At 44.6% G+C, this 17,691-nt stretch overlaps 1 long non-coding RNA gene across 1 annotated transcript in view; it reads left to right on the top strand.

Annotated features, from left to right (window-relative positions):
- The window catches only part of LOC130705655 (uncharacterized), a 33,912-nt gene extending 16,595 nt beyond the window's left edge, over positions 1–17,317 (top strand). Inside the window, exons 2-4 of the long non-coding RNA XR_009006011.1 lie at positions 14,189–14,318; positions 16,486–16,735; positions 17,015–17,317. This is a non-coding gene — a long non-coding RNA (uncharacterized LOC130705655). The remainder of the gene's footprint in view (positions 1–14,188; positions 14,319–16,485; positions 16,736–17,014) is intronic.
- The last annotated feature ends 374 nt before the right edge of the window (positions 17,318–17,691 follow it).

Below are 17,691 nucleotides of genomic sequence, written 5' to 3'. Positions count from 1 at the left end.
GGCATTTCTTGAAGCATTTAATTGGGTCTGGTCAGTTTCTTCTCTAAATATTTTCATCTTTTCCTGCCACTGTTTACCTTTCCATTGGGAAAATAAATACTGCATGGCGCTCTGCCTGCTATATTTTGCTAGAGATTTTAATCCCGATTCCTGATGAAAGGTTTACACACACACACACACACACCCTCCAACCTTGGTGTGAAGGCACCGCGGTTCATAAACTGCTTTTCTTTCTTCCCTTCAGAGAGTGAAAGGATGTGCTACGGAAACCTAATTCTGCATTGACATAATGAAGTGTTTGAAGGAATCTCAGAGAACCAGCCAGTCTCATCTGGAATGTTCTAAACCACCCCTCTGAACCTTCACCCCACACCCACTGCCACTCCCCCACCCCCACAATATAGAAAGATTTTCACAGAGTGGCTGTTATGCCCTCATTGCTTTCACATAAAACAAAGCTTCTCCCCCTAGATCCTGGTATTTAGTTGCCTGAAGCTCATTAGTCCTTCACTGCTTTACCCTGGAGTTTTAAATTTTTAAGCAGCTACGATTCGTCTAAGAGGTCTTAACCTTATAATTTGTAATAACTTAGAGATCACGTTTCTAAAGTGTGAGTTATTTTTTTTAAAAAAATGCTCCTTTCCCTTCACCAGCCATTGATTTGCTTCCTCTTGCAGTCAGAATCAGCGCTATTAAATCAGGTGATGGAAAATGCTCATTTATTTCTCAGTGGTAAAACACAAGCAATTATGAGACATTGCTGAACGTGGATTGATCTTGCCTTAAATGAATGCCCACAGCATCAGAAGCAACGAGAGGGGCAGTAGAGGTAAAAAAAAGTGGGGAGGAGAAGGACCGGCAAGACCAAGGTCCTGGATAGGATAGAACCTTTGTCAGCTCAAACCTTAGCCACCCAAGTACTTACTGGTTTTTTTACTGTGCCGGGCACTGCAATAAGAGAGGCTGCGTGGGGCTTCCCTGGTGGCGCAGTGGTTAAGAATCTGCCTGCCAATGCAGGGCACACGGGTTCGAGCCCTGGTCTGGGAAGATCCCACATGCCGCGGAGCAACTGGGCCCGTGAGCCACAGTTACTGAGCCTGCGCGTCTGGAGCCTGTGCTCCGCAACAAGAGAGGCCGCGATAGTGAGAGGCCCGCGCGCCGCGATAGTGAGAGGCCCGCGCACCGCGATGAGGAATGGCCCCCACTTGCCACAACTGGAGAAAGCCCTCGCACAGAAACGAAGACCCAACACAGCCATAAATAAATAAATAAATAAATAAATAAATTTATTTTAAAAAGTGAGTCTTTGAAAAAACACATTTCTGTTAAAAAAAAAAAAAAGAGAGAGACAGCGTGGTGGAAAGCACATCGTGGTTTGGATTCAGGCGTATGAGCTGTTTAATTCTGCCCAAGTTGCTTGACCTCTCTGGGCTTCAGACCTTTTTCTCTATGAAATAGTAATAGCATCTGCCTCATAAGTTTGCTATGAACGTTAAAGGAGATACTATAAGTAAATTACCCAACATCGTGCTGGAGACACTATAGCTAACAAGAGAAATACCAGCCTCCAGGCGGGGAGGGTACACAACTGGTTAGGACCTGGCCCCAGACCGCAAGAACTTTACGGTCTTGAGGGGGAAAGAAAGAAACCCACACAGATCGGGCTAATTATAATGTTCAAGGAGCCAACACGAGAAGATGTTTTTCCTTTTATGTCTGCTGCTTACAACAGGGCTGGGTTCCTGCTACACCGACTAAACTTTGTATAAAAATTATCTAAGGACCACCTAATGTGTGTCGATGCCACACATGTCACATGTGTCAGCCTCTCCCAGTAATGACTCTCTGACATAAACAGTAAGGAAGAAATATTACAATTACCGAGGGTGCCGGAGCCCGCATGCATTTTCATGAGGGTCCTGGTGAATGGCAGCCTGGGCTCTGTAATCAGCTCCCCCTGCCAGCAGAGCTGGCCAAAGAAAGCTCTCGTCCCCCCAAAGACAATTAAAATGAGTTAAATGAATTAAAAAGGCCCTTCCCAGTTAAAGTACAGTCAGAGGTTAGAAACAGTAGTGTTTGGATTTATGGAAACTCAGAGGCTGCCAAGCCTTAGGAATTGTGGCTCACGGGGGAGTTGTTTCCGTGGGAGCCTAAACAGCTTATGAAATTGGAGGCAATATGCATAATTTTAAATTTCTGGGCGGCCGGTTTCAATCCTCTGTTTATTTTGACTTCTTAGGTCAATAGGAATATATTTTTACCCAAAATCAAATTGAGAGGGGGCCGGTGGGGGGGAGGGAGGGAGAGAGAGAGAGACTGCATTGTCGTATTTATTAAAACAATGGGACAACTGAACAGGAACTTTCCTGTTTCGAGACAATGGGAAGACCAGTTCTAGAGACTGGTTAGCAGAAGGAGAAAAAATGATCCAAGCCCCATTTCACCACTCAGCAGCTGTGACCCTCTTACAAGTGGCTCAGCCACGCCGTGCCTCAGTTTCCTCATCTGCAAAATGGGCTTCATTGTTTCCACCTTGCAGAGTGGTTACCTGGATTCAGTAAGATAAGTTATATACAGTGCTTAGCAGGATGCCTGCCATGGTCAGTTATGCATATTGCTGTCCTTGTCCTCATCTCAGGAGGAAGTGAAAACCGAGGAGGTAGGAGGGAACGAGGGCCTCTGGGACCACACCCCAAACTTTCCAGAACACCGGATGTTGAGAAGCCGTGGGGGCCGCCCAAGACCATTACAGGCATCACTGCTGCTGTCCCAAACATTTCTCTTCACCTGCACGTCCAGATATGGGCGCCGGGACCCCTGCCCCATCACATCCATTTCATCAGAAATTCTATCGAGACTTCTGTCTGCAGCATAAGAAGGAAGCCTCGTGCTGTCCTCAGCCGGCCCCCCGCCCCCGCCCCCGAGTCCCCAAAGTCTCCGAGTGTGTGTGTACGCTCTTGCCTATTACATGCACAAACTCCATCAGAAAGCATTTGTCTACACCCTCTTTATTCACTTTCAAAGGGTTAAACAGCCTATTTACTGGGCTGTCAACAATCCCAGGCCCAAATGGGGAAGAAAGCCCCGTCCAGTTTTGTGCGGCCCGGAGTCTTGTCTTTGCTGGCCTGTTCTTGTCCCTGTCATGTAATATCCATGACAATCGTGTTGGGCTTTTTTTTTTTTTCGGGGCTCTGTGGGGCTCAATCTGAGGGGCCACTTTAAGCCAGGAAAGGCCTTTATTTCTGTGAATTTGAAAGAGCCTTGAGAAGGTCCTTCCCCTCAGAACCCTCTTCAGCAGGTCACCGCGGTTTCAAAAGGATTTAAATGCGGAGGCTGCGATCAGTACTTCCATCACGTTCTAATAGACTGACATGAGCATTTGTGCCTGAAAGACAGGGGGAAAAGTGATGCAGATTTCCCCTAAATTGGACTGACGCACAAAGCAGGGAGAGCAGTTGAGTGACGCGGTAACCCCTCGCACCCTCTTTTACACTTCTAACCAGCGCTGCACAAAGAGAGCCGTGGGAAGTTGCCCAGGAGCCCGGCCGGGCCATTTCCATGGGCCATATGGAAATTTTGTTTTGTGTACAGAGAAAGTGTCTGATAACAGTGACCTTAACTGCCATATGTGGGCAGTGAATAGGCCAGAGGAAAACCACTCCACAATCTGACCCTCGACATATGGACCAGCCGCCCAAGGAGATTTCATTGCCATCTCGTTGGCAACCCCGGGGGATTTCATTAGATTTGTTAATGAATTGCTCTATTGACTTATATCTGAGCTTGCCTCATTAGAGGAGAAGAACACAATTTTTATCTATGTTTTCGTGAAGGGGACCAGAGCGTTCCCTCCTTTGTGGGGCGGTGGGTAATCTGCAGGGCTGTCATCGGCTTTGAACTAATTTATTGTGTCAGTTTAAGGAGGCCCTTCCGCGCTTGTTGAGGCTGGAGTCCCACTCCAAGCCTCTTCAAATCAGTGTTTTCCTTGTGAGCGGGATGTTTCCTTGGCTCCTGCTTGGTTTACAAATAGCCAAACATGACGTGGTCCTGATGCCGTGTGTTGTCGGGGTGCCAGCAGCAAGCGGCGTCACCTGCCAAGAAGGGGCTTTTCTAGGCAGCGACACACTGTGCGCGGAGGCGGCCCATCCACTTTCCCGACTCACCACCAGCGCCTTTATACATCCTCGAAGGAACTTCGCGTTGGGACACCTCCGTGCATAGCGCACCCCCCTTCTGCCCTGCCAACTTTGGAATCATACGATTCTCCCCACATCCAAGCCCTATTAGTGATGGCTCGATTGTTTGGGCTTCTCAACGTGGGAAAGCTTGGGTTTGAAAGCAATAAGAGCTATCAATTAACATACTTTTAGGGGTAAACCCATAAAGAACCCATTATGGCTAATAGCGAGTGTGGAATCATGAGGAATTAGCAAAATGAGATTCAATAAAATGGAAACCATAAAGATAAGCTTCCGAAGATTGGATCTGGCTTTCTGAGCTTAAATCTCAAATAAACAAATGAATGATACCCACCGAAGCCTCCCTTTGGTTCCTCTTTTGGTTCCTCTTTCCAAGGACAGGGAGAACTTTCCAAGTTGGCGCTATGAAGGAAGTTGGTCAGCCCTGCAACTCAGACATGGTTTATTCCACAGGGGAGGAAGGGAGGAAGAAGACAGGTAAATTCTTAGAATACACACAAGCTGGGCTCAGTGCTACCTGTATGAGCCCCCATAATAGGATGTAGCACAAAAGTCCCCAGGACTGTGCATTGGCCACTCTGGCACTTACTCTTGGCACATGGAAAAGCCAAAAACTTGGATGAAGCAGAAAACGTCCTATTGATGTCATAGTGAAAATCTGGGACTCACAGAGGTCCTGCAGCAGAGATGTTACAAATGAGGGCGTATCTCCGTGAAGGGGCGCTGTGAAGTGTGGCCGGGATCACTGCCTATCCTTGACCGCGTCTGAAGATGGAAACTCGGCTCTCCCGTGTAGTGCTGCCCTCTTCCAGTGTCCCGCAGCAGTGCTCCTCAATTGCATGTTGGCTGTTGGTACCCATGGAAGGCTCAAAGAAAGAGGAACCCCCCGCATTGGGAGAGAAGGTTCCACAACACTAGTTCTGGGCAAGAGAGTGTCCTTGGAATGGGGGGGATGCTGTAAGAACTGAAAACATCTATATATGAGAATTGGGTCTGGGGGGTTGTAAGGAAGTTATATAAGCTGTAATAGTTTAAGGAGGTACTTGGGTAGATTTTACCAAGCATACTGTTTTTATCAAGACAGGTCCATTCCGTTGTTTGTCTTGAGTTCATTCATGCTTGAGGTTGACTGTTGCCTTTACAATGGAAATACCACTTGGCTGGGTATAAAATTTACCCTCTCTTTCAGAACTTCATAGATGTTGTTCCACTGTCTTTTTTTTTCTTTTTCTTTTTAAAGTTTTTTTTTTTTTTTTTTTAAATGAAACGTGTATTTTTATAGCTACTTTATTTATTTATTTATTTATTTTTGGCTGTGTTGGGTCTTCGGTTCGTGCGAGGGCTTTCTCTAGTTGCGGCAAGTGGGGGCCACTCTTCATCGCGGTGCGGGGACCGCTCTTCATCGCGGTGCGCGGGCCTTTCACTATCGCGGCCCCTCCCGTTGCGGGGCACAGGCTCCAGACGCGCAGGCTCAGTAGTTGTGGCTCACGGGCCCAGCTGCTCCGTGGCATGTGGGATCTTCCCAGACCAGGGCTCGAACCCGTGTCCCCTGCATTAGCAGGCAGATTCTCAACCACTGCGCCACCAGGGAAGCCCCTAAAGTTTTAATTAATTAATTAATTTATTTATTTATTTATGGCTGTGTTGGGTCTTCGTTTCTGTGCAAGGGCTTTCTCTAGTTGTGGCAAGTGGGGGCCACTCTTCATCGTGGTGCGTGGGCCTCTCATTATGGCGGCCTCTCTCGTTGCGGAGCACAGGCTCCAGACGCGCAGGCTCAGTAATTGTGGCTCATGGGCCTACTTGCTCCGCTGCATGTGGGATCATCCCAGACCAGGGCACGAACCCGTGTCCCCTGCATTGGCAGGCAGATTCTCAACCACTGCACCACCAGGGAAGCCCCTCCACTGTCTTTTGACACTGAATGTCACACTAGTTCTTTACCATTTGCTCCTTGCTTGGTTGCATTTCGTCATTGAACAGTTTTATTTTTTTAACAAAATTTTAAAAAGGATAGGGGTGCTATATTTCATGATATATTTTGTGTTCAAAAATATCTCCCTCTTGCTTTAATACTGGCATGACAGCCTGACTGGTATAATTTACTTAGGTCACCTGTTCTTGTCCTCAGAACTCTGTAGATGTTCCCCAGTCACCTTTTCGGCAGCAAACACTCCTCACTGGGATGACTTCTCAACTGCCAGCGCCTTGATGTGGTTTCTGGGTGCCTGAAGAAATATTTCTTTCCTCTTGAAGTCTAAGAACTTGACCAGGAAATGTCTCCCTGTCTGTCACCCTCCATCAGTATTTCCTGGAACCCAATATTTCCAGGCATATCCTTGTGAACTAGATTCAGTTCTTTCTTCATTTCAAGGAAATTCAGTGCTATTATATCTTTGAATTGTTTTTGGTTCTGTTTGTGGGATTATCTACTTCAGGGTCACTAATTATCTTTATCTTGCAAAGATCCAATAGGCTTTTAATCCACTAATGACTAACGTCCCTTATCAGTATATTATCTCCCCCTTACCCTCAGACTATAAGGACCTCAAAGAAAGAAAAGCATTTTATTTATCTCTGTTTCCTCTGAGCCCAGTCCATAATAGGTGCTTAGCGAGCAACTATGGAATTAACTTGCACGTGACCTTGTTGGTTAGGGTTTAAACTTTATTTTTGAGAGAAGTTGAGAGTCATCGAAGGATAGCCGTAGTTGACATGACCTCACGTAGCTTCAAAGTGAGGTGGGCTGGAGGGTGAAGAAGATGCTCCCAGTGACTGGTGGTGGCCAGAGATGCTGGTTTAGTAGGAAAAGCAGATGTGGTAGATAAACACGAGTATTTTGGACTCTCCCAAGGAGAACAGTCAGACTGGCACCTCTGCTCAGAGGGCAGGCGGCTAATGGAAATGCACTGGGCTTTGGTGCCAGGACCCTTTCCTTTTAGGATTTTTTCTTCTTAGATGAGTAATCATCAGTTCATCTCCAATACCAAACTTGCCCCAAAGGTTGGCACGTTAAATTTTAAAAGCATATTTTTTGCACCCATCAGAGTCCCGGCAGGAAAGGGATGACGCATCCAAAGGGCTTGTTTGAAGAGATTTTGGTGATGACATTCTGTACAGAGGTGTGGGCAGGGCTAAGGGGACCCCAAGGGATGCAGAGGTACCAGCGGGAAGGCGCTAGCTCCCTTTAGCTTAAAGGAACAAGGGCAGAGAATGATGCTACGGGGCTTGGTGAGAGCTGTGACCATGGAAGAGGGTCTCCACCGAGGTGCTGCACCTGTGGGCAGAGACCCGCACCCTGTGACCCCAGTGCTGACCAGAAATCAGTGAGGCCGAGGCCGAGAAGGATGTGTCGCTTCCCTTCCTCCCTCTTCTCTCCTCCTCATCCTGCCCACAGGAAACCAGAGGTGAGAGAGCTGGAGTGATGCAATCATTCTTAGAGGTCAGACCCCCAGATCCAGAGCAGGGTGGAGAAGGGACAGGGTGTGTATCTGCAGGGTCCCAATCTACCTCCATGGAGACAACCTCCCTCATGATAAAATAAACCAGAGAATAAAATCAAATGAAATTCCATGTTCTCCTATCGGATTGGCAGGGATGAAAATGAAAAGAAATTGTGTGGGGGAGGGTGAGTGGAGAAAGAGCCTCCCTTGCGCGTGGTTGGTGGGAGGGTAGCTTGGAACAGCCTCTGGAGAGGGCAATTTGACAGCATCTATCAAAATCACAAGTGCATATGCCCTTTGATGGAGAAATCCCTCTTCCAGGAATCCATCCATAGATATATTCAAACACGCACACAATGCTGTGTACATACTCCTTACCGTAGTGTTTGCAATAGCAGAACGTTGGCAAAAAAACTAAATGCTCATCAGTAGAAGACTGGTCCAATAAATTGTGGTCCAACCACACCACGGAATACTATGCAGCCATGAAAAAGAATAAGTAGGCTCTTTCTGTAATAATTTATTGTTAAGTGAAAAAAACAAGATGTTATCATTTGTACTAAAGGGCAGAGGGAGATGGAGATAGAGCTACATGATCTCTTTTGGACCATGGATACGCAAGAAATTAAGGACATGGGTTCGGTCTTGTGGGTGCAGCAGGGAGGTTTTCACTGCGAGACATTTGGGACTTTGTGCAATAAGAATAGGTTTTGCCTATTCAAAAAAATGAATGAAGTCGCTATTTTTTACAAACCCTATTTAAAAGCTCAGACTTGATCACCACAGTGGAAAATTATCTTAAAAACTGGGTGTGCAAAGTAAAGGAGCCCAGGGTGCTAGGCTTCCAGACTCCCGAAGCATCTGCTGTAGCTTTCAGGAGCGATGCTGCTCGTCATGTAAGCCCCCACCTGAGGCCCTGCCCAGGGTGTCGGGGTCTGTGAATCAGTGAAATAATGGAAAAGGCCAGATCACTATCTCCTAGCAGCTTTCTGGCTTAAAGTAGAATAGAAACAGCTGACTACTCCCCAGCCCACCCCAATGACACCCCGAGGATGTGCACCATTGGTAAGGGGAGGTGGCCAAGGGGGGAAGAAACTCCAGGGGCTGCTGTTGGGACTGGGCTCCTGTCCTGTGTCCCCTTCATGCTCATCTGCCTCACCCTCTCCACCGCGTGGCAGCCTCTGACCTATTTGATTCTGACATGTCCCAAGAGCAACTACGTACATTGCGAGAGCTTCCATCTCTCCCCTCTGTTGACCTGCAGGCTGCAATCTCCTTATCTCTGGATGAGGAAGGAGTGATAATACATGTCATCGGGGTAGCAAACATGAGAATACTTGTCTTTTGCTTATTTCATATCCACTTTTATCACACTCCTCCAGCTCCTGCCTCTCTACACCCGTGCCCTCTTGCCGGGAGCTCTCCCACTCTTGCTGGAGAACAGAAGCCAACACACCCTAGGGCCAACACCAGTGCAACACGATGGGCAAGATGGAATAAGCAAAATTGGGGTGCTTTCTCCGCTCTGGCCACACTGGCCTCCTTGCTGTCCCGTGATCCCACAAAGCATACTTCCCCTGTGGGGTCTTGGTCCTGGTCATTGCCTCTGCTTGGGACATTCTTCCCTTGGAGAATACGGTACCTTTCCCCGCCTCCCCCAGGCTTCTGCTTAAATCACCCTCTCCGTGACGGTTTCCCTGATCACGCTAGAGTGGCAACCCCCCCATCCCCATCCCATGCTGGCTTTACGTTTCTCCAAAGATCTGATCACCTTCTAACATGGAATATATTTTACTTATTTATTTGATAAATTGTACATTATCTAGAAGGTGAATCACATAACTGCAGGGATTTCTTCTCTTTTTTTTTTTTTTCTGTTTTGTTTGCTAATGAGCCCTTGGCCCCTCTGAGTGCCTGGCACATTTCAATATTCAGTATTTACTGAATGACTAAATAGATGAATTGTAGCCCTTGATCTGACTATTTTTTGTCTGTTTATGTCTGTTTCTCACCCACGGGGCTGAGGGCTCCTTCTGCTGTTGTCACCCCAGCACCTGCCACCATGCCTGCCGATGCTCAGGAAATGTGTGTTTGAATGAATGAATCAATGATGGGCTCTTTATTCCACCATCTCAATCCCAGATGATTTTTGTTCTGAGGATACAGGACTGACATCAGCCACACTCAAACACAGCAAAGGTTATTTAGGGTCCTTTGCTGATACTTCCTCTATTTGATTCTCCTACTTTTAGTTTGTCAGACATATTTTGGTTCAAGCTGTGTGGAGGAGATGATGAACACGGTTCTAGGAGCTGGGGAATTGTGGGCAGCGCCTGGATGAAGGAATAGGATCTGGAAAGCTGACCTCAGGGACCTATCTCTTTGCTTTCCGAGTGTGAAGTTTAGTTTTCCTTTGAGAAAAGCAGTTGCTATGATGGATCTTGTTCATATGAGAAAGAGAAGCCCCCATTTGTTGATTGTGGACCTTTGGTCCGGAACAGCATGAGGCACTTACATACATTAATTTAAACTTCATGGCAACACCATGAGATGGGGATTTCTTTTTTGTACTCTGTTTACAGAAAAGGCAACTGAGCATTAGAGAGATAGAGTTAACTTGTTCAAGGCCCTAGAACTAGACAAAGGGGGAACTGGGATTTAAATCCAAGCCTGATAATCTCTAAATCTTCTGCTTCATCTAAAATGCCTCTCTGCCATCATCCTGCCAAGAGTAACGCATTGAGTGGGTTTGTCGTAAAGTGATAGTCTAGTGATAGCTAGCTGCTGTAACATACAACCTCCCAGACTTCAATGATGCAACAATTGTTTATTTCTTATTCATGACACAGTCCCCAAAAGGCCTGCTCTGTGTGTATGTGTGTGGCGGGGCGCGGGTGGTGGTGGTGGTGGTGTATGCCTGCACTCTGCTCCATATGGTCATTCAAGGATTCAGGCTCTTTCCATCTAATGGTTCCTCATCCCTTAGGGAGTCCTCTTCCACTGGATTCTCTTCATGTATCCAGCAGGTGGGGAGGACCAAGAATGAGCAGAGCTGAGAGCACGTGGCAGGGTTTTACGAGCCAGGCCTGGCAGTGGTGTACCTCCCTTCTGATCACCTTCCTTTGGTCAGCACTCATCCCATAGAGGTAGCTAACTGCAAAGGAGACTGGGAAATGCAGTCTAACTGTGTGCCCAGGTGGAAAAAATTGTGGGATTGGATGAACACAAAATAACCTCTGCCACAGGAGAGAATGTAGGCAGTGTTGCAGAACTGAGTTATATAGCCAGCTTTTAGTTTCCATGTTATTAAAAATAAAGGCAGGGCTTCCCTGGTGGCGCAGTGGTTGAGAATCTGCCTGCGAATGCAGGGGACACGGGTTCGAGCCCTGGTCTGGGAAGATCCCACATGCCACGGAGCAACTAGGCCCGTGAGCCACAACTACTGAGCCTGCGCGTCTGGAGCTTGTGCTCCGCAACAAGAGAGGCCGCGATGGTGAGAGGCCCGTGCACCGCGATGAAGAGCGGCCCCCGCTCACCGCAACTAGAGAAAGCCCTCGCGCGGAAACGAAGACACGACACAGCCAAAAATAAATAAATAAATAAATAAATAAAATTAAAAAAAAAATAAATAAAGGCAGAGGTATAAGTCAGCCAGAGTAGCAGATAATTAAACAACCATTTGCACAGTAGAATCTCACCTGATCAGAATTCTCTGTTAATGTGCTATTTTAGTTAACATGATATTTTAGTTAAATGAGGGCTGGCCAAAACATCTTTTGGTTTCTTATTGCTGAAAATCTTTCCAAGATGTGGTGTTTCACGTTCCTGCCTCAGGAAGTTCAGTGTGGTAAATTCAGCGAATATTTTCTCAGTGAGTGAGGCTCTCCCAGGGCTGCTGGGTTGCCATTCTGAATAAACATCAGTTTTCATGATATACTAGCTTGGGTGTGAAAGGGAGAGCTGACCTGAATCGGCAGGAATCGGAAAATGTCTTCTTTGATTTGATTGTTTTTTTCATTTTTCTGGTTATAAAAATCATTCACAGTCATTGTAGAAATGCTGGAAAATATAGAAAAGTAGAAATTACAAAACAAAGTAACTTCTAACTTTTACAAGCTAGAAATAGCCACTGTTAACATTTTAATTATATTTGCTTCATTTTTCTCCCTCCCTTTCTTTCTCCTTCTGTCCCTCTTGCATATTTACAGAATTGAGTTAATAGTATAAATGTAGTTTCATATCTTGCAATGTGTCTTATTATTAATTATATGATAATTTTACTGTATCATTAATACGGCTTTGGAAATATCATTTTATACTCAATAATTATAACATTCCACTATGGACAACCATGATAGTCCCAGATCTTTCTCTGCAGCTAAGCTAGCCTTTTTTTCATTCAATATTACAAATAACACAGCAAAAAATACATCTATACATAAATCTGTATTTGATTGTTCGATTTATTTTAGGATAAATTTCTAGAAGTGGCATTACCAGGCCAGTGGGCATAAATATATTATGCTTGGTACCCTGACAAACATGGAAGATATTTTAATTTTTATTCATTTGCCAAGTGAAAAAATGGGTTTTATCGATTTTAATTTACATTTTTTCATTACCAAAATGACTTTTTATGTTTATTAGCCATTTGCATTCTCTGTACCTAATCTATTCCTGTCCTTTGACTATATTTTCTATTAACTCTTGATATTTTTTACTGATTTTTTATGACCTGTTTATTCATTAAGGATAATAATATCTTTGTCATTCTTACGGAAAATATTTTCCCATTTGTTTTAAAATTACTGTTATCAGCTTATCAATTTGTCATTTATCTATTTTTCCTCTCCAACGAATAGTGAAGGGACAAGTTTCTGGTTAATTAAGAATTCTAATTAGTTGACTTCTGGTTGATTAAACAATCAAGATTTGGGGGTGGGGTTAACTTGGGGACATGTTGCAAAGTTGTATTACATTTGCAAATGAAATAATGAAGCTGAAAGGGAATTTGATCTGGTTTCCTTTCCCCTATCCTGTTCCATGGCCATTGACAACTCCCTCCATACTGTGGGCAGAGTTGTTTCTTAGGACTGAACATAAGGTAAATAGAAGGCATTGAGATCTCAGCAGAGCTATAATTAACCCTTTTTGATGATGTCAGTAAAAATTCACCAGGAATTTCTGGGAAAGCTAGTAGAGCTTAAATAGATATTCAGCCCCCCTCAAAAACAAAACAAAACAAACAAACAAAACCCTTGTTAAGTAGAAACAGACATATTTACAAAACATCAGTCTCTTGACCCAAATTCCTAAGGCCCATCCTCAGATAGGTTTTGCAGGCATAACTTTCAGATACATACTTTTCAACGGAGAACTCCTGAAGACAAAATAACATTACCCAGTATGTAATAAAGTATATTAAATGGAACACTAGCTTCTTAGGCTATATTAATTAGGGGGTTCAAAAGTAAATACACTTGAGAGTTGCAAGGTTAAACAGAATTAAACAGGTTTCTTTATTGCAGGACTTATCAGAGCTTTTGATAGGCTAATATGCCTATGAATCTCTAAGACAAGATATTCGGCATTCCCACATTTATTTGACCATAGAGACCCTTTTTAAGGAATACCCTTTGATAATAGACTTAAGCAGAACAGCCTTTGAAAAATTCTACCTTAACCTAAACCACTGATTCTAATTGTGTGCATCTCCTCCAACCAGCTGATGGCAGATATATTTGGTGGCATAAATAAATAATTAAGTAGATAAATTAAGTGCTCATTAGTTGTCAAAATCTTTTTCTACTTATTATCCCATCTAATTTTCACAACAACTCTGTTAGATAGACATTATCATTAATGAGGCTATGGGGCTAGTGCCTGAGGGGTCTAGGATTGAATCCTGATTTCACTATAACCTGTGTGACCATAAGCAACTTACTTAACCTCTCTGTACCTCAGTTTCCCAATTTGCATAGTTCAGATAATAATAGCACCTCCCTCATAGAGCTACAATGAGTATTAAAGGAACTTACATTTGTAGCACAGTTAGAACACTATATAGCATATCTTATGTATTCAATTCACTTTAGCTATTTTTATTCCCATATTACAGCTGGGTACACTGAGGCTCAGAGTGGTTAAGTAACCTGAATAATAACGTAATGACAATAAAAGGAAATCGTTGGCTTTGAACACAGCTGGTCTGACTTTAGAATCTTTTTCTTAAATGTTGTACTCATTATGCTCTGTTTCTGTGAAGAGCTTGGCATCAACATACATCTATCCATATAGTCTGTATAAATGCTAACCGTGTCTTGTTCAGTGGCTTAGGGATGGACCAGCTACTCAACAAAACTCTTGCTTCCTCTTCTATAGACTAGAGTTCTTGAAGTGAGGCAGCTGCCATGCCTGGAACTAAAGGTCCCAGAACTCCTTGCGACTGGCTGTGGTTATGTGACTAGTTCTCACCAATTGAGTGCATCACTTCTGAGGTGGGGTTTTAAATAAATGAGTGCCCTCTTCCTTCTCTCTTTCTGCATTTAGCAAATGGATGCAGATTACTATGAGGCCCCAAGGGATGGTGGAATTTCAAGATGGAAGAAGCCTTGGTCTCTAAATCACTACTTGGAGGAAAGACTCTCTCTGACCAGGTTCACGGGCACTTGACTAATAGGTAAGCCCCAAATAAACATCTGTTGTGTTAAATCATTGAAATGCAGGGGTTTAATTGTTATAGCAGCTAGCATACACACGTCCATTTACTAGTGCACAGTCAGTACAGACTTGAGTATTCTTTTCAAATCGTTTTCCATACTCCTCTGGACAAACTCAGAGAGCCCCATTAGTTCTCTTGAAATTATAGCCTAGTTGGATCATTTTGTAATAGTTCTGTGTCAGACCCAAAATGCAGAGGCTGACAGGGCTGAGCTTGGGGGTGGGCCTGGAGGGGCTGACTAACAAATGACCTTGCCTTTGGGAAACCTCTGGACAGAAGAGAGAAAGCAGGGGAGGAGGAGGGCACCAGGCTAGCAGGCATTTGGAGATGCTTCTGCTGCCTTTTGATGGCATTGAGCACATTTTGAATTTGTCATCCAATGTTTACTACCAAAGTAATGAAGAGTGTTAATAAGGAAAGGGACACCAAACAGCCCAGCATAAAAGCCAACGGTGGCCATAAAGCTGCATTTGCCATTTATGGTGTTTCCATAGTTGGAAGAAACACTTTTCCTGTACAAAAGATATAACTATATATCTTCTGATTTTATGGGCTGCAGATTACGCTAATTATCATAAAAAATTACTACCGCTAATAAAAATTCTATTATAAGTTACTTATGGTAATCTCCAGGGTACTACACGTAGCCAAGAAAAGGTTGTAATTACATTGCACTGCAGGGAGAGTTTGTTTCTAAAAAATCCCGAAACACTAGCTGCGTCTTTTAACACCTTACCAGCGTGCCAATCCCTTTGCTTCTTCTCTCACCTCCTCCCCAGTTTTTGGTCAAAGGTCTCCTTGTTGTTTTCATTTTGCAGGATGTGGTTTGAGCCTAGAATAATGACCCATCTTGGACACAAATGACGCAAATGAACTTTCAGAGTTACAAATGTCTGGGTGGATTTGTCCTCCCCTGGGGCCTCCAGCATGTCAATGAAAGGATGTAATAGAAGGGAAGACTTGACAATCCCCGCCCAAAGGGAAACGTGCTTAGCAAAATTGGTGGAAGCTACTGGGTGTTCATGCGAAACACAATGCTTAGTTTTTTGTTTGACAAGACAACAATTGGTATTTTCCCTTTTATAACTACTATTTTTTTTGGAATTGTCAGCCGTGAGGGTCGATGACTCTTCAATGACCTTAAAAACTCTTGCCAATGATACCAATTCTAACTGGTCATTTCACTACCCACCCCCTCCTTAATTCCTCTGCCTTTGAATTAAATATCAAAATAAGACGCCCTTTCACCCTCCTGGAATGACGAAGCAGTAAATAACCTCAAAGTCCAAGGAGTTAAGCTAAAGTTGGACCCGTGGTCGTCCCTCCCAAACAGGGCTTCAATTGCTTCTGCGAAGGGTGAATCAACATTGTAATGAATGGGCCTAGAAAATGAAATAACCTATTTGAGTTGCTTTAAAATAAGCAACTTATTTTGGCAATGACTTGTGGCACATTAATTGCTATCAGTAAGGGGAAAAATATGTCTTGGAGCGCTCCTGGCGCATTTCTAAGAGACACTTTGGAGCTGGGTTGGCTACACGGAAGGTTCTGAGTGAGGATTCCTGTGGTCAGCTAGGCCGTCGGGGTGGGTGCAGAGGGCTTCTTAGTCAGGGTGCTCCAAATAGCCTTTCACCACAGCCTGACCTCCTGATGGGGAGTGGTGTGGGCCAGTGGGTAAAAATCATTACACATTGAGATTTCATCCCAGATTAACTTGTTTAGATTTTAATAAATGGAAAAAGGAGACTGATGGAGAGTTTGCTCTCTCCCTGCTTCTTCTGACCATCTTGGGCTTGTTTCTAATTTGAGAAAAAGGAGATTTGTTTAGCAGAAAACCGTGTAGGGTCTTTCTGCTCCACTAGAACGCACATCTCCTGAGGACAGGGGTTTTGTATTGTTCCTTAATGCATCTTGAATAAGCAGAATAGCACTGAGACAAGGTGTGTGTTTAATCCACACTGTCAAAGGAATGAATCAGTGAAGACCTTGTCAGGAAAAACTGAAAATAGAAATAGACAGATATTACTGGGTATCCTCTCTCGCACACTCTTTCAGGTTATTTGATCCTATAGAGTCGTACACTTTCATTTCTTCCAGCTAGTTTACATACCAGCTTTATTCGCAGATTCAGGATCCTGGAGGGGCAGACGTAGCTGCTCGAGCTTTGATGGCCAAGCCTCACAGGAATGGAGCCAAAGGAAAATTCTCTTTGCCCGTGAAGATGGATATTCAGTTCCAGCCGGTCTTGGAAGAGGAGTTCAACGGCCCCACCCCTCTGACAGCTAGCCCAACTCATGGAAAAGGAATGTACTTTGGCATTGGCAACACTTGGATCTGAACTTCTCCCTTGCCGTTTACTGCCTCTGTGACCTTGGGTGAGTTACTCAGCTTCTTTGAGGGTCAGGTTCCTCATCTCTAAAATAGGACGAATATACCTACTTCCTAGCACAGTGTCAAACAGAATGGAATCCCTAATAAACCTTGCCTTTTCTTCTCTGTTAAAAAGCACTCCACTCACTTCCTGCCATCATTCTGCCTAGGGTAGTGTACCTCACCCCAGCCCAGGTTCATGACCATCCCGAGCCACACCTTGCTGTTCAGTTAGCTTTCTACGTTTCGGGTACCTCATTTACAAATTATATTTCTGCTTTCAGAGCTCAGTGTGGCCAGGACAAGTGCAGTGTAGACGCTGAAGGGAGGCGAAATGAACAACAGCCCTGCACACGTGTTACGTGACAACACGGAGGTTAACAGAATGCGTCCAAAGTCAGAAACACCAGGCTCTTATCCCAGGTTACCCTCCTTCGAGTTGAATGCCCTCACCTAAGTGACATCATTTCTGAGAGTCCCAGTTTTGTCATCTGCAAAGTGGGGATTGCAGGAGAATCAACTTTCAATTTTTAAAAGTTATCCATGCAACATGACTGGCACTTAACAGCTGGGCAGTAGTGGCAGCTAAAAAGGAAAATGAGCACAATAAAAAAAATTCTCTTTGGAATTTGGCAATGAGAGAGCACCAGTGCCGTTTCTTCCTCTCTCGTCCTCCACTCCTCATTTTTTCTTGGAAGTTAAAGAAGTGAGATGTCAGCCTGGCAAAGCGAGTGCTCTTGGTAGCAGCATCTGGGTCCCCGCTGAGCTTCCCAGCATTTATGTGGGGAGCTGTTTCAAGGCCTGTCAGGAAGTCAGGCTACTAATGTGGTGTGGGGTTCTGAGATGTCATTTCTGGCAGCTCAGCTTTGATTTGGAGTGAATCGAAAGCAATTTCATCACCTTAGGGTGAGCAAGCACCTGAACAAACCCCTTGTTTCAGTTAGCCATTGCTGTGTAACAA

Source organism: Balaenoptera acutorostrata, chromosome 19, assembly GCF_949987535.1.
Source record: "Balaenoptera acutorostrata chromosome 19, mBalAcu1.1, whole genome shotgun sequence".
Taxonomy (NCBI): Eukaryota; Metazoa; Chordata; class Mammalia; order Artiodactyla; family Balaenopteridae; genus Balaenoptera; species Balaenoptera acutorostrata.
This window is presented reverse-complemented; position numbering and strand designations above follow the sequence as displayed.